Consider the following 27,038-nt stretch of genomic DNA (forward strand, 5'->3'; position numbering starts at 1 on the left):
CAGTCTGTCATTTTTGAGTTGTGATATCTGTATTTGTTTCTGATATCGAGAGAATCCACGTAAAACATCTACTTCTGTCATCAGTAATAATCTGACCAGGGATAACACCAACAGTTAGAGAGGAACCTGTCATTACCTGTGGCAGCAGAGATATCAGAGATTCCAAAAAGAAAAGCAAGGTTAAAATTTCAAATATAATCACTTGAAATATCTGAAAGCCAGGGGATAGAAATATAGGAGAGCAAAATCTTAGAGGTCAAAACAAGTAGTTAAGTACTGCACATGATAATAAAAAGTAAAGTCTTTTCCTAAGGCAGAGCCTGGCTGCTGCCTAGCTTCTTTGACAATTCTTGGTAGGCTTTCATGGCTTTATAAGGGCTTATACTTTAGGTAAAGTTATAGTCAGGGAAACGGTGGGTGTAGGTTGGCTCTGTAGAAATGAAGCATTACAGGAGCACTGCAGTTAGAAAGAAACTGATACTGATGATACTTCGGTCACACTAATAATACATGCTAATGATAATCATAGCAATCATGGTAATGACAGAAAAAATATATATATAATATTAACATGCTTCTATTTGCACATATACATATGTGAATAGAAACATTGATTTAAAGACATGAAAGTATAGAAATAGCCTACACCTGATAAAGATATGCTCATACACAATAACAAACATCAGTATAAACAGAGATTTTGATGTATCACAGAATTCTCCAATAGATCACAATTTTGACACTATGGGAAGTGTCATTTTCAGAACTTTTCTTTATCTCCATTATCTCCATTCTCTATTTCCAACATTCCTGGAGACTGAACTCAAGGATCAGTAAATATTCTCAACCTTAACCATAGCAGACTTCATTCATCCCATATATGCTTGTTATTTTTCCCCATTGACAGAAGGCATTGTACCATGAAATATACAACATATCTCTGACACACCTGACGGAAACAAACAATGGGGAAAGATTGACTATTTAATCAATGGTGATGGGAAAACTGGCTAGCCATATGAAGAAAGCTGAAACTGGACACCTTCCTTACACCTTATAAAATAATTAACTCAAGATGGATTAAAGACTTAAACATAAGATCTAAAACCATAAAAACTCTAGAAGAAAACCTAGCCAATACCATTCAGAACATAGGCATAGGCAAAGACTTCATGACTAAAACACCAAAAGCAGTGGCAACAAAAGCCAAAATTGAGAAACGGGATCTAATTAAACTAAAGATAGCTTCTGCACAGCAAAAGACACTATCATCGGAGTGAACACACAACCTACAGAGTGGGAGAAAATTTTTGCAATCTATCCATCTAACAAAGGGCTAATATCCAGAATCTACAAGGAACTTAAACAAATTTACAAGAAAAAAACAACCCCATCAAAAAGTGGGAAAAGGATATGAACAGACACTTCTCAAAAGAAGACATTTATGCGGCCAATAAACACATGAAAAAAAGCTCATCATAGGCTGGGCGTGGTGGCTCACGCCTGTAATCCCATCACTTTCGGAGGCCAAGGCGAGTGGATCACAAGGTCGGGAGTTTGAGACTTGCCTGGCCACTACGGTGAAACTCTGTCTCTACCAAAAACACACAAAAAAAAACTTTAGCCAGGCGTGGTGGTATATATCTGTAATCCCAGCTACTCAAGAGGCTAAGGCAGGAGAATTGCTTGAACCCATTAGGTGGAGGTTGCAGTGAGCCGAAATTGTGCCACTGCACTCCACCCTGGGTGACAGAGTGAGGCTGTCTCGAAGAAAAAAATAAAAAGCTCATCACCCCTGGTCCAATGAGATACCATCTCGCGCCAGTTAGAATGGCAATCATTAAAAAGTCAGGAAACAACAGGTGCTAGAGAGGATGTGGAGAAATAGGAATGCTTTTACACTGTTGGTGGGAGTGTAAATTAGTTCAACCATTGTGGAAGACAGTGTAGCAATTCCTCAAGGATCCAGAACTAGAAATACCATTTGACCTAACAGTCTCATTACTAGGTACACATCCAAAGGATTATAAATCATTCTACTATAAAGACACATTCACACATATGTTTATTGCAGCACTATTCACAATAGCAAAGACTAGGAACCAACCCAAATGCCCATCAATGATAGACTGGATAAAGAATATGTGGCACATATACACCATGGAATACTATGCAGCTATAAAAAAGGATGGATTAATGTCTTTTGCAGAGACATGGATGAAGCTGGAAACCATCATTCTCAGCAAACTATCACAAGAACAGAAGACCAAACACCACATGTTCTCACTCATAAGTGGGAGTTGAACAAAGAGAACACATAGACACAGGGAGGGGAACATCACACACTGGGGCCTGTCAGTGGGTAGGAAGGAAAGAGGAGGGATAGCATTAGGAGAAATACTTAATGTAGATGACGGGTTGATGGGTGCAGCAAACCACGACAGCACATGTATACCTATTTCACAAAACTGCAAGTTCTGCATATGTATCCCAGAACTTAAAGTGTATGTATGTGTGTATATATATACACACAAATGTAAATGTAAATGTAAATAAATTGAAAATGGTAAAAATAGAAATATGTTTCGTACACAAATAGTGACATAATAAAGCAAGATAGAATGTATGTTTGAGTTAAAAAAAATTGCTTAGAAGACAACTTGAATTCCATTCCAAGGAACTAGTTTTCAAAAGTTTACAACCAGATTTCAGTTTGGCAAAAGGCAACAATGCTGTTTTGAAAATAATTTCTGAAAAGAGCTTCCCCAGCAGTTCCAAATGGCAGTCCTGATACAAGGAAGTAGGAGCAATTTTGTTACCACCAGGAACATTGAATTTATTTTCAGACCTTGAAATTCTGGGAGGCCCTCGAATAATAATCAACTACAATATTTTACTTTACATAGAAATATTGTTTTAATGTTAATATAAAAGCTTGTATATGAACTAAAATTGTCAATCTGCCACTTTTAAGAAAGAAGAATCCATTATGTCCCTAATCTATAGTGAGTTGATATGTTCCATAAGCAGTTCTGGAAGGAGGCTACACTTAGAGCATAAATTGGTATAGATCGCTTTGCTCTCACAGATAGCGACACAATATTTTCTGCTGAATGGGAAAAAGTTTGAAGGCATAAATCAAGATAAAGCAACCATCTGACAAAGAATTACAAAGAGGCCCCATACCTTTTTCTTAGTGAACGCCATGTGACACATTGATTTTCCACTGAAGATAAAAGCCAAAATCATGTGTCATCAATAGAAAGCAAGCAAAACTGTTTGGTTCAATATGTTATGGTACTTAACAAAAAAAAACTTGCAGAGAAAAGACAAATCTAAAATGTTGCACATGATTCAAACAAGTCTGGATCAGAAGAGACATTTCAGAGGTCACCGCTAGAGAGTCAAGGATACATTAGAGAGAAATAAACTCCTGCTTTTTTGTTTATCTACTTACATACACAGACACTGTCTGATGAAGATGATTGATATCAGGTATGGTATTTGATGGTATAGTCATTTACAAAATAATTCATCCCTTATGATCTAATGCAATTTTCTTCATATTACACGTGTATATTTAAATACTTCCTTGTGAAGTGGCGGCTAGCCAGGCTGCTGTTAGCATATCCAGTACATTACTGCAAATTCCAAAATGGCAAATCCCACCGTTGAAATTTCAACCTCTCTAGCGTCCCTCGGCTGGAGTGCATAATCACGGCAAAAATCTGCAACATCAGAGGTGGCCGCCACAGACACAAAGTCTATGTTTCTCATTCCATTCTACCAAATCTAGTCAGCAGTCTGGGTGAGGGGGCTTGGCAGTATCTATGAGCAGAAAGCATTCAAATGGCTGGTATATGTGCTTCCGGGGAAACTAAGGGAAAAAAAGAGAGAGGGAGGGAGGGAGGGAACAAGAAAGAAGAAGGAAACTCAAGGAGAGAGGAAGGGAAGGAGGCTGGCAAGAAGGGATGGAGGGAGCAAGGGAGGGAGGAATAAAGGAAGGAAGTTACACCAAGTTTCAAAACTGGCCACGGACTGAGAAGGATTAAGAGACAAACGGAATTGAAAGCACTTATGTTCATACTCGGTATTTTTCTTACCCATTCTTGCAAATTAGTAATTTAAAAATTTTCATTTCCACAAATCCACGTGTTTTCTTGTTCCTCTCTCTCCGCTCTTTTTCCTTCTTTCCTTCCTGCCTTTCTTCTTTCTTTTCAACATAGGTTATATAAATGTGTGAGAGCTATCACTAGTCTACATTAATCATCAGGATTTTCCTGTATATTTCCAATTAAGATGACCCATAATAATATTCTACTGTAATTTTGGAGGGTCCAAAATACTAGATGGCATTTAGTGTTTTGGAAATCATGACAAGTCTAACAGGACTTTAAAAAACCTATCAAGACATCTGATGTGTTTTCTTGCCCATACACTCTTTAATGAGGTCTGCTTGACCCTTTCTTCTTCCCTTCTCTAGTCATGGGTTCTTCACACTGAAAACTAAGCTTTGCATCAGTGTTTGACGAACAGGTGACATAATAAACTGCAGTTATATTTTAAATTCAGCTCAAGATGGTAGATGAGAAATCTAAGATTGTGAAGTGAGATTTAGCATGCTGTTCAGTATGCAACAAATCTGAGTGTTGCTAACACAGGATTCATACCAACAGGCTCCTTCCAAAACCTTTCAATGCAAATTCTAGCAAATGCACACTTGGAAGAAAAATGTTCCATGAAGTTGTATATGTAAATTTATACTTTCAGCATTTATGTATATAATTTCAGGGGAAGTGGGATCAACTTAACATTATTAAACATAGTCCAATGATATTTACAACATAACTTCAGAAACATTTTATTACTAGAAGTATTTTAAAAAGGATGTACCATTTAGGATTTAAGACACACCCCACAAATGAAAAAACAAATTAGATTATAAACAACATTTAAAAAAAATTATGCCATCTCTTTCACTACAAAATCCTCCTGGGGGAAAAATATCTTTTCCTTCATTATTAAAGGATGTTATCAGAGCACAGTGGAATTCTTTCAGATTTAGTCAGAAGGTTCTCTGGAGTTGAGAGATCTATTGCAGAATATTTTCTTTGAAAGTCCATGTCCTTTCCCCAGGCCTACATCATATATAAATAAACATTTCAGAAAAGGGGCCATGTTAGGAAAAAGTGGGTTGAAGATTGTAAGACCTGGTTCCTGGGTGCCAAATAATTCACAAGTTGGAATAAGCTGGGTTTTTGTAACACTTCTCTATGACTGCCATTGATACTGAACTATGCCAAGGAACTAAGTCCTACCAAGGAAAAGCAGGAGGAAAACAGGTGTAAGGAAACATTTCCTGTCAGTGTGTCCAGAGATAGCATGAGTCAACAGCGGCTCCTCATGAAGCCATCGATTCATAACACTGGAGTATCTAGAATGCATCTGGGTCGAATTATTAAAAAGAAAGTTCTTCTCAAGCTAGTTGTAATGGTAGCTAATTTAAAAAATTAATGTTCTGCGATTCTGATAAAAATCTATGTGGTGAACCAACAATAAAGGCGGCTGAAGATATTGGTATGAAATAGTTATTTTTCCTTATATACCTGGACGTTCATGTAAGAAATTATACTTTTGGAAGGTCTGTCATATTCTCAGTGTATAAGAGTGGAATCATTTTTAGAAGTTATTGTCAGAATTTTGCTTTAATAGTGCAATAAAGTGTGCATTCTCTCTCTCTCATTTTCATTCAACAGCCTGTACAAATTGAGCCTGGCTCAAAGGTCTTTCCCTCTTGGAATATGACTCCTCCCCTGTCCCTCTACATAGGCTATTCTATAACAAATTATTTGGCTGTCTTGATTTTTTCAGAGACCTCATGCTAGTAGTAGAGAGCCAGGAGAAAGTGAGATGTCCTATATAAAAGGCCTGCTAGAAAAAGAAATCAGCACTGAGTTCTAAGGATACTGAACAACTTTTTAAAAAACAAGCAAGCCATATTAAACACATTAGTTACAACCAAATTAGATAAAACAATGAAAATTATCCAAGAAGAAAAAGTACATCACCTGTCTAGGTTTAAAATTGCTTAAGGCTGCCATCCAAGGACCATCTATGATAACAAATACAGTAGTCTGTATTGACACAAAGTTTTAGTGATAGACGTAATTACATTCTTCTGCTGGTGGTGTTCTAGAATAAATGGAATATCTGCTGATCAAATCTGAATGCATCCCATAATATTAGCATGTAGGATCCCAGATCTGCAGGCACTATCTCTTTCTCAGATCTACACTTTGAATATTATGTTAGTTAAAATGAGAAGTATGTTAGAAAATGTCTTTTAGAAAAGAAATATTGGCTGAGTATGGTGGCTCATGCCTGTAATCCCAACACTCTGGGAGGCCAAGGTGAGAAGATCTCTTGAGCTCAAGAATTTGAGACCAGCTTGGGCAACATATCTATAAAAAATTTTAAAAATTAGCCAGTGTGGTGGTGCACACCTATAGGCACAGCTACTTCAGAGGCTGAATCAAGAGGATCACTTGAGCTTGGGAGTTTGAGGTTGCAGTGAACTATGAACATGGCACTGAACTCCAGTCTGGGCAACAGAGTGAGAACTTGTCTTCAAAAAAATAAAAAAGAAGAAAAAAATAGGAAACATTGTGTTCACATATGCTATGGTACTCTTTCTTATATAAACTATTTCTTTGCAGTATTCTAGAGGATTTAAGACAAATTTACCATTTAATAATTTCATATGGTATATTATTGCATTAGTATAGTATGTTATTATATAATTAGTATAAGTGACCAGTGCTGCAACAACCACATTCCAAAAAGTATTGTGATCCTCCAAAATTACAATGTCTAAATGACATTATTCTCCTTCATGAGACCATTATACCTTAATTTTTCAGCACCATGAAAATCTACAAACGCCCTCTAAACTATATTTAGAAAACGTGGGAAAAAAATAGATACAGTTTCAGAAGATACATATATTTTGAAAATTAGTCTTTTTGGAATAAATTATTCTTTATGACATATAAATAAACACATTTTTCAGACTGGCGGGGTAACATTTGCATCAGTCAAAATAATTAGATTACTAAAACCTGTAATCTTATTAGAAAAATGGTTTATTCAGAGAATCATTGGAACTATTAGCCTTCAAGCTGCTATATATTGAATCTGATCAAAATAATTAAGATAATATTATTTCATTTTTCAGTATAATATCTCCTTAGTATTTGTGTTTCTTATTTAATATGTGATTATATTTACTTCTGTGAATAATATGGATGAAGATCATTACAGTGTCAAGATCACTGGGTTCAGAACACAGAAACCTCAAGTCTATTCTTTTTTCTTAAATACCTGTAAGGCTTTAAAGAAGACAGAGTTTCTGGACTCTAATTTCTCTATCTGTAGAATAAATGGGTTAGACCAAATAACTCCCTTCTGCTTATAAATTTTCTAATTATATGACTGAGCTTACACCTGGAAAACAGTCTATCTCCTGTATAAATTAATGATAGAAATGAAAACCACCATGTTTCATGAAATTAACCACATAAATATTAACATCAACTGCTCAGAAGGACTTAAGTGCAAGTATCACAGGAATTCTGAAGCACAGAGAACTAAATATAAGAAATGTAACACTCTTCGTATTTTCAAAGAAGATTTTAATAATATATGTAAACACAGTAGCCTGTTCATAAGAAAAAAGAAAAGTGACGTCTTAGCATATTCAGGGTTCAACCAAAACTACTACTGGAATGTAAATCAAAGTAATATTCACCTAACTGTCATAATTGGCATGAATAATTTTAAGTAAAACACTTTTGATATTAAATGTGAACAATAAGCCAAAACAGAGAAAATTAATCAATTGATCATTTATTGAAACTGAAATAAAAATATATAATTATTGAAGCCTCTTATATACATAAACCAATCATTGCTTAAATGAGCTGACATACTAGCTCCATAGTTTTATGTCACTAAGGAACTCTTTTGAACACAATAAAGAAACCAGAATTGAGCACAAAGAATGATGAACTGGGAAGTTCATGGCTTTCTATCTACTAATTAGGAGTACAATCATTCAGTCAAACAGCCACTCAACAAACATTTAGCATACAGCTTCTGGATACCAGGTACTGGTGTAGGTGCTAGAGCAACAAGGAAATATTCCCTGCATTCAGTGAGCTCACAGGCAAGTAAACAAGTAAGTATGAAGACTGCATGACTGATTGGGAGTGGTGGCTCATGCCTGTAATCCCAGCACTTTGGGAGGCCAACGTGGGCAGATCACGAGGTCAAGAGATCGAGACCATCCTGGCCAACATAGTGAAACCCCGTCTCTACTAAAAATACAAAAATTAGCTGGGCACGGTGGTGCATGGCTTTAGTTACTTGGGAGGCTGAGGCAAGAGAATCAATTGAACCTGGAAGGTAAAGGTTGCAGTGAGCTGAGATCACACCACTGCACTCCAGCCTGGTGACAGAGTGAGACTCTGTCTCAAAAAAAAAAAAAAAGACTCCATGATAAATGTGTATCTACAAAAGGGCACAAAGGAATGAGTAGCTAATCCCCAAAGCCATATGGAGCAGTCAGTATAAGCTTCAGGAAAAGAAACTGAAGTAAAATCTAACCTGAATCTGAAAAAAATGAGTAGGTATTTTCCAAGCATGTTTCAGGGGAAAAGTTGCAGGATGCAGAAGTCCTCCCAAGTACAAAAAGAGAATGAACTCTGGACAACTGGCAATTTATGGCACACAGGAATCAGTAAATGTAGGGATGAGAGGCACACAGAAACGTGGGCAAAAACAGGAATTTTGACTTTATTCCATAAATCATGGAAAGCCACCAATGGGTTTTAAGTAATAAAATACTAAGACCGGGTTTGCATTTTAGAAAGATCAATTTGATTTCAGTGAGGAGGTCTAAAAATGAGAGCAGCAAGGCCAGATAGAAGGTCCTACTGCAACTAGCTATGGTTAGAGATGCAGACCAAAACTAAGGTGAAATCATTTAGAAGAAATAACGTGGATATAAGAGCCATTGGTTTGGCCTCTCCACATCATTTTTTTTAATTTTATTTTCATTTATTTATTTATTTTTTTTTTGAGACAGAGTCTCGCTCTGTCACCAAGGCTGGAGTGCAGTGGCGTGATCTTGGCTCACTGCAAGTTCTGCCTCCCGGGTTCACACTATTCTCCTGCCTCAGCCTCCCGAGTAGCTGGGACTACAGGCACGCGCCACCACGACCAGCTAATTTTTTCTATTTTTTAGTAGAGATGGGGTTTCACCGTGTTAGCCAGGATGGTCTCGATCTCCTGACCTCGTGATCCACCCACCTCGGCCTCCCAATGTGCTGGGATTACAGGCTTGAGCCACCATGCCCAGCTGGCCTCTCCACATCTTTACTGTTATACTGATAACATGGGGATGAAAATAAATATTATTTGTATTTAAACTATTATTGTTATGTGAAAATTAAACAAATAACATACTATGATAACATCTGAGGTTCAAGAAATATTAAGTCCTGAAAATAGGAAAGATGAAAGGAAGGAAACAGGGAGTGGGGAGGAAAGTAGGAGAAAGGAGAGAATATAGGAATGAGAGAGGAGGAAAATAATAAGAAAGAAGTAGAAAGCTAGGTACAGTGGCTCATGACTGTAATCCCAGCGCTTTGGGAGGCCGAGTCAGGCAGATCACAAGGTCAGGAGTTCAAGACCAGCCTGGCCAATATGGTGAAACCTTGTCTCCACTAAAAATACAAAAATTAGCTGGGTGTGGTGGCAGGCACCTATAGTCCCAGCTACTCGGGAGGCTGAGGCAGGAGAATCACTTGACCCTGGGAGGCAGAGGTTGCAGTGAGCTGAGATCACACCACTGCACTCCAGCCTGGGTGACAGAGAAAGATGCTGTCTCAAGAAAAAAAAAAAAGAAAGAAAGAAGTAGAAAAAGATATAGTACTTCTTAATCAGCAGAAGCTACTCTTATTTTTCAATACTCTACCTTTCTAATGTGTCACTGACAAGGAAAGGTCTTGAATAATTGACTGAAGTCAGAATAGGTAAGGCACTCTACCTGTGGATACGTGAGAGGCCTTAAAAAGTTCATGGAAAATGTATATTATGAAAAAAACTATGCAAAGGTTTCAATATTGGCAGCAAAATAAACTCATACTAATTTATTATAGCATGTTTGAACAGGATCTAGTTTGAGACAGTAAGAAGGAGTAGACATTAGTTTGAAAAGAGCCCCTAGCAGAGCAATGTAAATTCTGCTAAAATTGAAGCAAGAACAAACATTAGATTATGATGAAGCTTGAGTGAAAGAATGGTGAAATCACTGATGCTTTACAAGAAGCTTGAGGGGACAATGCACCAAAGAAATCAGTAGTTCACAAGCGGACAGCTTTTTTAAAGAAGAAACGAGATGATGTGGAAGATGAAGTCCACAGGGACAGATCATCCATATCAATTTTCAAGGAAAAAAATTAATCTTGTTTGTGCCCTAATTGAAGAGGACTGATAATCAACAGCACAAACAATAGCCAACATCGTAGACATCTTAATTGGTTCAGCTTACACAGTTCTGACTAAAAAATTAAAGTTGAACCAACTTTCCACTGCATGGGTGCCAAAAGTGTTGTGCTCAGATCAGCTGCAGACAAGAGGAGAGCTCTCAATGGAAATTTTAAAGAACTAGGGTCAAGATCCTGAAGGATTTCTTTGAAGAATTGTAACAGAAGATAAAACATGGCTTTCCCAGTATGATCCTGAGGGCAAAACACAATCAAAGCAATGGCTACCAAAGGTGGAAGTGGTCCAGTCAAAGCAAAAGGGGATCACTCAAGAGCAAAGGTCACGGCAACAGTTTTTTGGGGACATTCCAGGCATTTTGCTTGTTGACTTTGTGGAAGGTCAAAGAACAATAATATCTGCATATCATGAGAGTGTTTTGAATAAGTTAGCCAAAGTTTTAGGGCAAAATACCTGGGAAAGCTTTAGCAGACAGTCCTCTAACACCACAATGTTTCTGCTCATTCCTGTCATCGAGCAAAGGCAATTTTGTGAGAGTCTCAATGGGAAATTGTCAGGCATCCACCTTACAGCTCTGATTTGGCTCCTTCTGACTTCTTTTTGTTTCCCAATCTCAACAAATGTGGAAAGGGCACCCATTTTTCTTAAGTTAATAATGTATAAGAGACTGCATTGACATTGTTAAGTTCCCAGGACCATCAGTTCTTTAGGGATGAAAACCGAAGATCACATTTTCAATGTTTATCTTTTAACTTCATTTTTCCACAAACTTTTTGAAGTTTCTCCATACAAATGTCTCCATACAAACGAGCACTTGCAAAATAAGCAGAGAGTCTCATTCAATGGACAGAAAGTTCTGTGCCATCTAAAAATTATCTTAAGCAAGTTCAATGTGTAGCAACAGACTGTATTGATAAATATCAGTTAGGTTGACTTCTGCAATGACCATGATGGAGTAACAAGAACTAGACTTTCTCTCCCTCCTGAAACAACCAAAAAAATGGCCAAAATGTATGCCACAAAAGTTTGCAAGACCCTGTAAAGTCAGTCTCAAACAAGGTGAGCCTATCAACTGCCCTAATTTATGCCTGGAGAAAGTTTTCCAGCCCACTACTCCAGGAGAAGAGCCCAAGAGGAGCCCATTGTTCTCCCTGAGCTGAGGGGACAGAGCTGAGAGTCCACAGAAACCATGTTGACATGAGCTCTCAGGACAAGGTTTCCGAGAAGAAGGGGCTGCACAGAAAGAGAACTCCAGAGCTCTGCAAAGGGTCCCCCTAAAGTACATAGCTAAGTAATTGTTAGGACAGGCCTAGAGAAAAGTACCTACGGTTGGGGAAACAACACACAGATAAGATGAAAAGTAACAGTACACATGCTCACCAAGGTCCAGTAATAGTGCTTATTTTATCAGCCAACCCAGAAACACCTCAAGATTCCCAGGGATACCCAGAAGGATCTTGCCTCACTAGTTGGGAGTGATTAGCTCTAAAATGAGAACTGGTCTGATCCCACCTAATGAATTTTTAAAGCAAGACCAAAAAGAGTCAAACTCTTTCCAACTAAACTTAAATACATACCAATACAAAGATCAAGAATATTTATATATACTTCCAGCACTCAATAAGATAAAAGTCACCGTATCTGACATCCAGACACAGTTTAGCAGAGACGCAACAGTAACAACAAAAGACAGAAGAACGTGGCTCATAATAAGGAGAAAAATCACTGAGTCAGAACTGATCCAGAGTAAATCAAGGTGCCAGAGTTATCAGTTAAGAACATTAAAATGCTTATTGAAACAGTATTCTATATGTTCTAAAATAGAGACATGCAAGATACACTAAAGGAGGCTGGGCGCAGTGGCTCACGCCTGTAATCTCAGCATTTTGCGAGGCCGAGGCAGGTGGATCACGAAGTCAGGAGTTCAGGACCAGCCTGACCAATATGGTGAAATCCCATCTCTACTAAAAATACAAAAATTAGCGGGACATAGTAGCATGCGGCTGTAGTCCCAGCTACATGGTAGGCTGATAGCACATTAGTCATTAAAGAAGAAAAGATAGACACCTCTCAAAATAAAATATAGAGAGAAAATAAATTTTTAAAAAACATGAACAGAGCAATAGTAGACAGTACATTTCAAGTAACTGAATTTACGTGTAATCTCAGTTCCCAAAGGAGAGGAGAGGGAAGATGTGAAAACATTTGGGACTTTGAGTCAGGCAAAGCTTTCTTTGATATGACCCCACAGCATGATTTATATAATAATATATTGATAAGAAGAACTCATCAAATTTAAAAAAAAGAATCTGCTCTTCAAAAGAATCTGCTCTTCAAAAGAATCTATTAAGAGACTGAAAAGACAAGCTGCAGGCTGGGAGAAAATATTTGCAACTCATATATCTGATAAAAGGCTTGCATCAAAAATATATTTTAAAAGCTCAAAATTTAATAATGAAAAACAAACAACCCCATTTAAAACTTGGGTGAAAGACTGGAACAGACATTTCAAAGTAGACATTTGTTTGGTAAATAAGCACATATGCTCAACATAATTAATGCTTAGGGCAATGCAAATTAAAACCAAAATGAGACGCCACTATCTATTTTTAAATAGCTAAGATTAGCATGACTGATAATAGCCAAGCACTGGCTTGGATGTGGAGAAGCTGAAACTCTCATACACTGCTGATGGGAATACAAAAAAGTGTAACCTTTGAAAAACAGTTCAAGAGTCCCTTAAAAAGTTAAACATACTTCTGCCGTAAGACTCAGCCATTGCACTCCTGGGTATTTACCCAAGAGAGATAAAAGTAGGTGTTCATATAATGATATCAACACAAATGTTCATAGCACATGTATTCATAATAGCCCAAACTAGAAACAGTCTAAATATCAATCAATACATTAATGAATTAACTTGCTTTATCCGAATTAATTATGGATACATACTATAACATGAATGAATCTCAAAATAATTATACTAAGTGAAACAAGGCAGACTCTAGAGGTAAAACATGCAGAGAAAAAAACATAAAATGTCAGACAAAAAAGTGCATAGTGTAAAATTGTATTTATATACATTTTTTGACTGTATAAATTACTGTCCAGTGACAGAAAGCAGTTTGGTGGTTTTTAAGGGCCAGGAATGAGGGGCCAGAGAAATGTATTATAAAGAGGCATCAGGAAACTGGAGGTGAAGTATATTTCCATCACCTCGATTGTGTGCTGATGGTTTCTAAACTTTCAATATTTTTAGTTTATTATATGTTATACAAAATAAAGCTTGTAATAAAAATCAAAAGATTGAGCCATCCTTATTTTCTCTATAAAAGAGCAGAATTCTCCTTTTAGAGATTTGGAAAGATTATTAAAAGATAAGTTACAAAATACAGTACCTGACACGTATAAAATATTAAATAAATATTAGCCATGCTTAATTATTTTGTTTTAAGTCTATATGAGTCAAGTTTTAGTAGAAATATGGGCTAGAAAAAAAAAAGAATGCGGGATTCTGTGATCCGACTTGGGCTTATAGAACAGACTGTACTAGTTTGTTCTCATGCTGCTAATAAAGTCCTACCCAAGACCGGGTAATTTATAAAGGAAAGAGGTTTAATGAACTCACAATTCCACATGGCTGGGGAGGCCTCACAGTCACGGCAGAAGGCAAAAAAGAAGCAAAGGCACATCTTAAATGGTAGCAGAGAAGAAAGCTTGTGTAGGAAAACTCCCATTTTAAAAGCATCAGATCTGGTGAGACTTATTCGCTACCAGGAGAACAGTAGGGGGAACCCGCCCCTATGATTCAATTATCTCCACCTGACTCCATCCTTGACATGCGGGGATAATTACAATCAAGGTGAGATTCGGCCGGAGACACAGCCGAATCATATCAATGACTAATGAGAGTTATGTCCAGAACCTAATGAAAACCTGTCTGAGGCCACATTCCCTGTAAAGCAGATTTGAGATAGAGATTTGTGTAGAGAACATTTAACTGGGTAAAATCCTAGGAACCAACAACTGTGGCAAAAAAGCTGAATTGGATAAAGGGAGTTGAGATGTGAGGCAGTCACAACAAATACCTCAGCTAATCTCAAGGGGGAGCTGAGAAGCTGGGGTGACCCTTCAGAGTTGCCCTAAATTGAGGCAGGAGTATGGAGTTTTAATACCTTTCACTGGCCATTCTTCAGATACGAGTTGTCCCCAAGGATGGACATCAGCTTGACAAGTTATTAATTAGATCTCCTGAGAATAAATTCTGGAGAGAATCAGCTGAGAGGCATGAATTGCCAACACTCCCAATAGCTGGGCAAACTTCAGTTTTGAGGGAGGATTTGGGTCACACACAAAAGTCTCCACAACCAATTATTCATGGGAAATTCTATGTAGGCAGAGCTATTTCATGGCCAGTTAATCAAAACTACATAATCTATTTGGTTAAGCAAAAGAAATTAAAAAGATAAAATAAAATCTATATATTAACACTCAAAAGTTTTTAATGCATTTGCCTTGCATTTCTTGTGTTTTGCCTTCCATTTCAAATGTTTTGCCTTGCATTTGTTTATTTGCTTTTAAGAACCTTTAGAGAACAATAATTACCAATATAATATGGAGTAGCACAGCATAGACGAGGGAAGCTAACTCTCTCCCTTTTCCCAGAACCTGGAACAGCTAAAGATCCTAAGCATTGTCAGCTTTGGTATCTGACATAGTTTGGATGTTTGTCCCCTTCAAATCTCACGTTAAAATGTGATCCCCAATGTTGGAGATAGATGCCTCCTGAATGGCTTGGTGCTGTCCTCTTGGTAATGAATGAGTTCTTACCCTGTGAGTTCATGCGATATCTGGTTGTTTAAAAGAGACTGACACCTCCTCCCTGTCTCTCTTGCTTCCTCTCTCACCATGTGATATGCTGGTTTCCCTTCACCTTCCACCATGATTGGAAGGTTCCTGAGGCCCTCCCTGGAAGCAGGTGCCAGTACTATGCTTCATGTACAGCCTTCAGAACAAGGAGCCAAATAAACCTCATTTCTTTATAAATTACCCAGCCTCAGGTATTTCTTTATAACAATGCAAATGGGCTAACAGAGTATCATTCATGGACAGTGAGTGTATTAGTCAATTTTCATGCTGCTGATAAAGACATACCCAAGACTGGGTAATTTATAAAGAAAAAGAGGATTAATGAATTCACATATCTGCACCGCTACCTGTATAAATATGGAAATATCTTCACCGCTACCTGTACAAACATGGAAATATCTACACTGCTACCTGTATAAACATGGAAATATCTACACCGCTATCTGTATAAACATGGAAATAACTACACCGCTATCTCTATAAATATAGAAATATCTACACCGCTGTCTCTATAAACATGGAAATATCTACCACGCTATCTGTAGAAACATGGACATATCTACACCGCTATCTCTATAAACATGGAAATATCTACACCACTATCTGTATAAACATGGAAACATCCACACCGCTATCTGTATAGACATGAAAATATCTACACCGCTATCTGTATAAACATGGAAATATCTACACCGCTATCGGTATAAACATCCGTACTTGCTCTTAATTTATACCCAAGGCTGGGATGTTTCATATGATAAAAAGACCAAATACAGAATTAGTCTATATTTGGTCTGGCAATTGATCTCTGCAATAATCAAACCTCAAAGACAATCAAACCTGAAATCTAAGCTACATATTAAATAGCTTGGTTTTTAGGTTGCACGTTGCTGTGTATGCTGGCTTCATAGAAAATGCAAGTAGCAATGGCCATTTTTTAATAGTCATTAGCCTTGAAGCTCTCCTAGTTTTGAATCACATAGAAATAGAAATCAAATCTCACTAGATTTTTTTTTTGAAACAGGGTCTGGCTTCTTTGTCCAGGCTGAAGAGCAGGGCATGATCTTGGCTCACACCTCTGCCTCTCGGACTCAAGTCATCCTCCCACCTCAGCCTTGGAGTAGCTGGGACCACAGGCATGTGCCACCATATCCAGCTAATATTTTTATTTTTGTACAAATGGGGTTTGTCATCTTTCCCAGACAGGCCTCAAACTCCAAGACTCAAGCAATCCACCTGCCTTGAATTCCCAAAGTACTGGGTTTACAGGTGACAGCCACTACGCCCAGCAACTAAACTTCTAAAAATCAATTTTACATAAAATTATCTAAGCGTGCAAGGAAAGATAAGAAGCCTAAGGAACCAGTGAGTTGAAGAATAAATGCAGTTTAAATCATACATGTAAACAACATTATGTGATGTGGTAGGAATCATCTAGCATGCTTTAAAGCATGAGTAAAAAGTCTTTTCTTAGAAAACTGGATCTTAGTTTAGGATATCTTTAGATAAGAGTATGAAAAGTCATATCATATTGATAAGTAAAGTGCTTCCTTTGGCTAATTTTAAGGATAGGACATTTACTTTCATATAATTCATAGGAATCTTAGACTGAAAAATAAAATTTCCCTTCTCAAATCCTTACTTTCATACATTTTTTGCATTTCTTTCACTTTTGTGTTAATGGCCTATGTCTCAACATATTCTATTAAGCCTTCTGGAAACACATACTTTGTTTCCAGCCTCTTCAGAGAACCATCACTCCACTTCCTAGGCTTCTGAAGAAGCAGACCCAAGCTTATAGTTATTACATATTTCTAAATCTAGGTGACCAAGAAAAATTGATACTTTTCCCATCATACCTTTAAGTTAATAATCAGGTGTATGCTGAGAGGTAAAGACCCAAGAGTGTTTGTTGTCTAATTGTGCAGCTGTATAAACAAATCTTAATGCTTGAAAATATTCAAAGGTTATTCTCACGTTGATTGTTGGTAACTATGTGTAACAACATGAAAAGAAAAAAATCAAAGAATTACGTGTGAGGATAATACACAATCTCTAAGGGTAAGAAGAGCAACAAAAATTCTGCTTCAATTACCACTGAAATAATATATTTATCCTGTAAAATCTATGGTGGCTGGTTGTAAAAATTAGGCATTAGCAAACTGATAAAGACTTTTTAATGAAAACATTATGAAACATAGTTTTTAAAAAGTTAAATACACCCACACCAGTTTTTCACATTCTTTGGCCTGCTTTAATGCTGCCATTAAATAATTGATTTAGTTGTGACATAGATCCTATGTTCCATTGAGTCTACGATTCATAAAGATGCAATGTAACGTAACAAAAATATAAATTGTGTGTGTGTGGGGGGGAGAAGTCAAGAGTATTTTTATGTGACAGAAGTTAAGTTGTTATCAGTGTAAAATAGTCTGTTACAAATACAGGACTCTGTATGTTAGTTTCACTAACCAGAAAGAAATAAATTACAGCAGATACACACACACACACCAAAAAAGGGAAAAGAAACAAAGCTTAGCACCACAGAAAACCACCAAACTAGAGAGATAAACAATAAGAAAGGAAGAAGTGAACAAGTAATCTAAAAAACAACTAATGAAATGGTAGAAGGAAGTCCTAATTTATCAATAATAAACTTCAATAGAAGTGGATTAAACTCTAGTTAAAAGATATAAAGTGGATGAATGGATTCAGATAGCAAAACCCACCTATATGCTGCCTACATGATACTTACCTCACTATTAAAGATAAATAGACTGAAAGTGAAGAGATGGAAAAATATATTTTATGCAAACAAATGAAAAGCAAGCAGGAGTAGCCACAGTCATGTCATATTTTAAAAGGCTTTAAATAAAAAAACTATATAAAAAAAGAATGTCGCTGTATAATGAAATGATAAAAGGCCCAATTCAATAAGAGGACATAACATATATATTACTCAGGTGTAACTATATATGTACCCAACACCAGAACAACCAGATATATAAAGCAAATATTAGATTTAAAGGTAGAGATTGACTGCAATACAATATTAGTAGGAAATTTCAACACTCCACTTTAAAAATGGACAGATTATATGAAGAGAAAATCAACCAAAAAATGACAGACTCAAACTATACCATAGACCAAATGGACCTAGCAGGTAAAGAAGATCTCACCTGATATGGTTTGGCTGTATATCCCCACCGAAATCTCATCTTGATTATAGCTCCCATAATTCATACATGTTGTGGGAGGGAACCAGTGGGAGATAATTGAATCATGGGGGCGGTTTCCCCCATACTGTTCTTGTGGTAGTGAATACGTCTAACAAGATCTGATGGTTTTATAAGGGGGAACCCTTTCACTTGGTTCTCAATTCTATTTTGTTTGCTACCATGTAAGATGTGCCTTTCGCCTTCCATCATGATTGGGAGACCTCCCCAGCCACGTGGAACTATGAGTCCACTAAACCTCTTTTTCTCTGTAAATTACCCAGTCTCGGGTATGTCTTTATCAGCAGTATGAAAACAGACTAATACATCATCCAGCCGCTGCAGAATACAAATTATTCTCAACTGTACACCAAACATTCTCTAGGACCAATCATACATTATGACACATAATAAGTCTTAACAAACTTAAGAAGACAGATATCATATGAAGTATCTTTTCTGATTACAGTGATATAAAGCCAGAAATCAACAACAGGAAAGCCCTTGGAAATTTTATAAAAACATGGAAATTAAATAGCATGCACCCAAGAAATCAATAGGTCTCATTAAGACATTAATAGGAAAATTTCAAAAGTCGCTGAGACAAGTAAGAATGAAAATCCAACATACCCAAACCTATGGAACGTAGCAAAAGCAGTTCTAAGAGGGAAATTTATAGCAATAAAAGCCTACACCAAAAATGAAGAAAGATTTTCAAATCACAAAGCAAAATTATACACTTCAAGTAACTAGAACATCAAAAACAAACTAAACCCAAAATTGGTAGAAGGAAGGAAATAATAAAGCTCACAGCAGATATAAAGGAAACAGACACTAAAAAATATTTCAAAAGATAAATAAGACAAAGTGTAAAGGTAAAACTGACAAACCTTTAGCTAAACTAAGACAAAAGGAGAGAAAATTCAAATAAATAAAAGATGAAAAAGGAGACATTACAACTGATACACCACAGAAATATAAGGGATTGTAAGACATTACTCATAACTATATGCCAACAAATTTGATAATGTAGAATAAAATGAATAAATTTCTGCACACATACAACTACCCAGATTAAATTGTGAGGAAATATAACATCTGAACACATCAATAATGAGTTTGGAAATTGAATCAATAATAAAACATCTTCCATCAAAACAACAACAACAACAACCAACACCCAGGACCTGATGTCTTCACTGCTGAATTCTACCAAACAGTTAAAGAATAACTACCAATTCTCCACAAACTTTTCCACAAAAGTAATGAGGAAGGAATACTTCCATACTCATCTTATGAGGCTCGCAATATCCTGATTCTAAAACCAGACAAAGACATGCACAAAATGAAAATAACAGGCCAATATTCCTGGAGAACATAGATACAAAAATTCTCAACAAGATACAAGTGAACTGACTTTGACAGCACACTAAAAAGAGTATTCACTATAATCAAGTGGGATTCATCCCAGGGATGAAAGGATGGCTTAACATGCACAAATCAGTAAATATGATACACCACCACAATAGAAAGAAAAACAAAAACCATGTGATCATTTCAACAGATGCAAAAAGAACACTTGACAAAAGTCAACATTCGTTTATGATAAAAACTGTCAAGAAAGTAGGTATAGGAGTGTACCTCAACGCAGTAAAGGCCATATGTGACAAACCCACAGCTAACATCTTATTTATGGTGAATAGTTAAATGCTTTTCCTCTATGATATGGAGGAAGACAAGGATGTCAACTTCTACCACTTCTATTTAGCATAGTACTGGAGGTCAGAGCCAGAGCAATTAGACAAAAGAAATAAATAAGAGGGATCCAAACTGGAAAGAAGGAAGTCAGATTGTTTCTGTTTGTAGAAAATGTGATCTCACATACATATGTATACATCTATATATATGATCATATAGATATATATGATCTCTCTCTCTTTAGGGTTCTTTCTATATATACTTATATAGAGTGAGAACCCTAAAGACTTGACCAAAAACTACTAGAAATCATAAATAAATTCAGTAAAGTTGTAGTATACAAAATCAACACAGAAAATTCAGTGGTGTTTCTATACACTAATAGTGAACTATCTGAAAAAGTCATCAAGAAAGGAATTCCATTTACAATAGCTACCAAGAAATCTGCAGATAAATTTAATCAAGGTCATGAAAGATCTCTTCAATGAAAACTATAACACACTGATGGAAAAATTTACGATACACAAAAAATGGACACTATATACTCATGGAATGGAAGAATTGATACTATTGAAATAACCATACTAACAAAATGTCCTACAGATTCAATGCAATCCCTATCAAAATAACAATGAAATTCTTCACAGAAATAGAAAAAAATACCCTAAAATTTGTATGAAACCAGAAAAGACCCCAAATAACCAAAGCAATCCTGTGCAAAAATAACAAAGCTGGAGGCACCACACTACCTGACTTCAAAATATACTACAAAGCCATAGTAAGCAAAACAGCATGGCACTGCCATAAAGCAAACACATAGACCAATGGAAGAGAATATACAGCTCAGAAATAAATTCTCATACCTAAAGTCAACTGATTTTCAAAAAAGGAGTCAAGAGCACACACAGGGGTAAAGACAGTGTCTTCATGAAATGGTACTGAGAAGATTGGATATTTATATGTGGGATAATGAAATTAGACCCCTATCTTTTACCTTATACAAAATCAACTCAAATGCGATTAAAGACCTAAAGGTAAGATTGAAAACTATGAAAAACTACTAGAAGATAACATGTGGGAAATTCTCTATAACTTTGGGTTGTACAAGGATTTTTTAAATGAGACGTCAAAAGCACAGGCAACAAAAGCAAAAATAGATAAATGGGGTTTCATCAAACTAAAATGCTTTTGCACAGCAAAGGAAACTTAACAGAGTGAAAAAACAACTTACAGAATGGGATACAATATTTGCAAACTATACATCTGCTAAGGAGTTAGTGCCCAGATTATATAAGGAACTTAAACAACTCAACAGCAAAAACATAAAAAACTTATTTAAAAATGGGCAAAACTGGGAGGCTGAGGCAGGTGGATTGCCTGAGGTCAGGAGTTTGAGACCAGCCTGACCAATATGGTGAAATCATTTCTCTACTAAAAATACAAAAATTTAGCCAAACATGATGGCGTGTGCCTGTAACCCCAGCTACTCAGCAGGCTGAGGCAGGGGAATTGCTTGAACCAGGGAGATGGAGGTTGCCGTGAGCCCCGATTGCACCACTGTACTCCAGCTTGGGCAACAGAGCAAGACTCCTTCTCAAAAAAAAAAAAAAAGGACAAAATAAACTAAAAGACATGCCACAAGAGAAAATATAGAAATGGTCAAGACGAATACATAATAAAATCATGTTCAACATCACTAACCATCAGGGAAATGCAAATCAAAACCACAATGAGATACCAGTTCACCCATTAGAATGGCTATTACCAAAAAGGTAAAAGATAACAAGAGTTGGCAAGGAAGTGGAGAAAAGGGAACACTTACACACTGTTGATGGAGTTGTAAACTAGTACAACCATTAAGCAAAACTTTATGGAAGTTCGCTAAAAAATAAAAAAAATAAAAAAAAACAATTATTCGATCATATAACCCAGCAATCCCACTACTGGGTATATATCCATAGGAAATGAAATCATTGTGTTTGAAAAATATCTGCACACTTATGTTTACTGTAGCACTATTTCTAATAATCAGATATGGAATCAACCTATGTGTCTAAAAACAAAGAAGTGAATTATATATATATAATATATATTATGTATATTATACATAATATATATCATGTATATTATATATAATATATATCATGTATATTATGTATAATATATATCATGTATATTATACATAATATATATCATGTATAAGACATATAATATACATTATGTATAATATATATAATATACGTTATGTATAATATATATAATATTCGTTATGTATATTATATATAATATACATTATGTATATTATATATTACATATAATATATATTATTATTATATATATAATTATATATAATTATAATTATAATTATATATAATTTTATGTGTAATTATAATTATACATAAAATTAATTATAATTATATATAATTTTATGTGTAATTATAATTATACATATTACTATATATAATATATATATATATGGACACATACACAATGAAATACTATTCAGCAATAAAAAAAGAATGAAATTCTGCCAGTTGCAACAACATGCATGACCCTGTAGGATACAATGTGAGGTGAAATAAGCCAGACACAGAAAGCAAATACCGCATGATCTCTCTCATATGTGGAATCTTAAAAAAAAATGTTAATAGAGAAGTAGAGTAGAATAGTGGTTACCAAACAGTGAGGAAGAATTGGGGAGGGCAAAATGGAGATAGATTGGTTAACAGTTATGAAATCACAATTATATAGGAAGAATAAGTTGAAGTGTTCTTTGCAAAGCAGGGTGACTATAGTTAAAAGTAAAGTATTGTATATTACAAAGTATCTAGAAGAAAGGATTTTGAAATTTCTTATGAAAAAGAAATGATAAATGCATGAGGTAATTAATACACTAAGTATCCTTATTGGATCATTAGACAACATACATATTCATTGAAACATCAAATTGTATCCTATAAATCTATATGATTACAATGTGAAAATTTTTTAAAAATAAATTAATGAATTAAATAACAATTTTAAAATGTTCTCAATCACCAATGCAAAGTTTAGGAGCTTTGTTCTTGACTCAGCCTTAAGACTGAAAACTAATGTGTTAGAAATATTTGTAGATCCTCTCAATTTTGAAAGAATCCTAGCTAAACTACTGAAATATAAAATATATTTTATGTAATATGCTCTTAGGTATATTCTTAGGTGAACTCTGCTTTTAGATGAAGCTTATAAAAATGAAAAACGTATCTGAAATAAAATTTTAAAGTATTTGGAAAATTACACCTTAATCTATTAAAGACAAATTTTCTATACAGTAACCTTTTTATGTGCTTTTGAAATGGGATATACAATTATTTTCCCTGATGTGAAACAAAATATAGAAAGTTGGCATTTTATCTAAGAAGTTAACTTAGGAAGAAAGAGTGAGAGGCAGAGGAATGAGGGAAGAAAGGAAGGCTGATGATGGGATACCTTATCAAGTTGCCTAATGCTGTATTGGAACCTAATAGGCCTTCTAAGGAGTTTTATTACATAATGCAAGACTCCTCAATCTGGGAGGAGGAAAGGGCTTTATTTTTGAGTGGTCACAGGTTGCCCCATGGGCATAAACTCTACCAAGCTTCTAGGTTACACCTACATGAGCATCCCACCTGCTTAAGTGAGAGCAGCCACAAACTGTGGGCCATTCCAGGTAAGTGTCATATCACACCTGCACCAACTAGTCAAAGCCTGGGTCAAAGCCTGTGCAGAACTGATTGCTACAGCAGAGGCTAAAATAAGAAATGGGGCTAAGAGAATGAAAAGCAGTGCCCATATGTATCCAAAAACAGGTTGAAGATATCTTTAGGAAGGAACAGATAATTTTTTTTATTCATACAATAACAGATGCATATGAACTCCTCGAGTAGTCACCCATTCCTGTCAGCCCTTGGGCTTCATAACTAAATCACTCTTCCTTTGTAATCCAGTCCCACATTTTCAGCTATCTCTCTATGTTTATTATCTTAAATATTTCTTTGCTCTATACTCTTCCCCTAGTCTTCAACCAATTTCTTTCTTTATTGTCCCAACCCACAGACTGTTATTTCCACTTCGATGTCCCATAGAAGCTTCAAGGGTTTGAAATACCTAAAAAAAACTCATCTTTCTCCCTAAAACTGCCTCTCCTTCTCCCACTTCAAAATTTCAACTAATGGCTCCCCCTGTTATCCCTACCAGAATCCTGAATGATCCCTGTTTCTCCTCATTCACTCCATACATGTAAATCTCATTAACGTTACTTTCTAGATATTTCATGAATCCTTTCCATTCATTCTGTACTAGAAAGTGTTCCCAGTTTAGACCCTGGTGGTTGGTGGCCTCTTACCTAAGCGCTCTCTCTCTCTCTCTCTCTCTGTGGGTGTGGGTGTGGGTGTGTGTGTCCTGAGAATTTATTTACTTCTGGTTTTTGTTTGTTTTTTAGTATCCAGAATCTACAGGGAACTTAAATCAATTAGAAAAAAAAATAACCCAATTAAAAAATGGGCAAAGGACATGAACAAACTCATCTCAAAAGAGCACATACAAATGGCCAACAAATACAAAAAAAAAAGGTTAGAATCACTAATCATCAGAAAATTGCAAATCAAAACACAATGAGATACCATTTCATACCGGTTGGAATGGCTATTATTAAAAAGTCAAAATACAACAGATGCCAGCAGGGCTGTAGAAAAGAGGAAGTGTCTGTATATTTTTAGCTATAGCCCTACTTCAAACGTGTCCCCCTTACAGCCAAAAGAGCGGCCTATCTAAAGGACTGTTCTGATCAGCTCACTTACCTGACTGAAACCTTCAGTGACTCCCATGGCCTGCAGGTCAATGCACTAATTCATGACTATAACATCTGAGATATCCTTGATCTGGCTACTGGTCTAGTCCTCTCTGACTCACGCTTTATAAACCATGCATTCTGGAACTTTTTAGTTGTTTCCCACATCAGCATGCTACTTCCCATCCATGTAGATTTGCAGAGACCTCCTCATCTTTTTAATTCCCAGTTCCCACTCTCAACATGGGCCATCTCCTACCCACACTTCAAAACCTAAGCAAAACAACACCTTCCGTGACACCTCCATGCTGAGTCAGATGCCATCCCCTTTGTATTGTAGTTCTTTGCTTGTGTGCCTTTGTCTCACTTTGTTCTCTTTAAAATAAACTCCATGAGGACAATGATCACCTGCTATTTGTGTTAATATCTGCACCAAGTGGCATAGTGTCTGGAGTATAGTAGGATCTATTTTCAAGGAACAAAAGATTATATCTATACCAATAGACATGAATTAGCGCTTTTTTTTTAAAGATAAGCTCCCTTTGAACTAAGTCAATGTTTACAAGAACAGTTATACTAAAAGGTTCACTTTTGCTGCTTACGTTTCATTTATTTCAGGCAATTAATTCATTGTTATTGGTAAATCGATACTTTTTACTGATACTGAAAAGAGAGAAATAAACTAATGACTATCTCTGTTAGAGTAGATTTGTTCATATCTATCAGTAAAATGTTAATTATCTGAAAGTCAATAATAAAACATAAACTGTGATCTTAAATATTTTTTAGGGGCTCAAAAATAATTAGAATTCATGTCAGCATATAAAAAAGATCAGAGTATTTTTAAGATATGATAAAATTTTATTTTAGTTTCTTAATAGGGATTTTTGTGACCTTACAGAGTTCAACTAATTACAATTTTAAAAATAGGATTGATAGAGTTTTAGAATTAGAAACCATTTATAGATTATTTTATTTTTCTTTTGAGGAATCAGGTCATCAGAAGATCAAGGAACACCTATAATGTCACTAGATCCTAATTTAATTTAAATTTTAGAATCCAGGTATTCTAACTCTTGTCTTGATACTATTTCTACTTTATTATGTTGCTTCCCAGGGCTTTAAAAAATAAAAGCTGGGAAATTACATTTGCTTTGCACATACAGCACCAATTATCAAATTCAGCATAAAAGCATAACATGTATACATCAAAAAGAAAACATAAAAACTTCATATTAAAAGCATCTCAAAACAATTGAATATAATAGGGAAACCTTATACAAATGCAACACTCCCCCATTAATAAAAAGAAACCAATTGGAGAAAAAAGAAATTCAATATAAACATGTTGGAATATAACCTAATTCATTTTAATCCAATGCTTCAAATTGAAAAAAATTAGCACTAGTGTTATTTTCCTTTATCATTACAATCTTGCTTTTCATTACATTATGCTATGTTTTGTATTAAACATAAAATCAATTTTTCACCTTAACACATGCTAGAAATACAGAGTCACCATGCTGGAAATCAGTAGAAAGTGTCTTTGTTTCTACTTTTTTTTTCTTTGAAAAAGCTTTGGGAAAAAAAATCATTTACAATGTTTAATTTTAATAACTTAAAGAATGTAATTGATTTTTGTTTGTTTTTGACATGGAGTTTCACTCTTGTCACTCAGGCTGGAGTACAATGGCATGATCTCGGCTCACTGTAACCTCCACCTCCCAGGTTCAAATGATTCTCCTGTCTCAGCCTCCCGAGTAGCTGGGATGACAGGCACTCGCCACCACACCTGGCTAATTTTTGTATTTTTAGTAGAGATGGGGTTTCATCATGTTGGGCAGGCTGGTTTCAAACTCCTGACCTCAGGCGATCCGCCCACC

The sequence above is a fragment of the Gorilla gorilla genome, chromosome 10, assembly GCF_029281585.2.
Source record: "Gorilla gorilla gorilla isolate KB3781 chromosome 10, NHGRI_mGorGor1-v2.1_pri, whole genome shotgun sequence".
Lineage (NCBI taxonomy): Eukaryota > Metazoa > Chordata > Mammalia > Primates > Hominidae > Gorilla > Gorilla gorilla.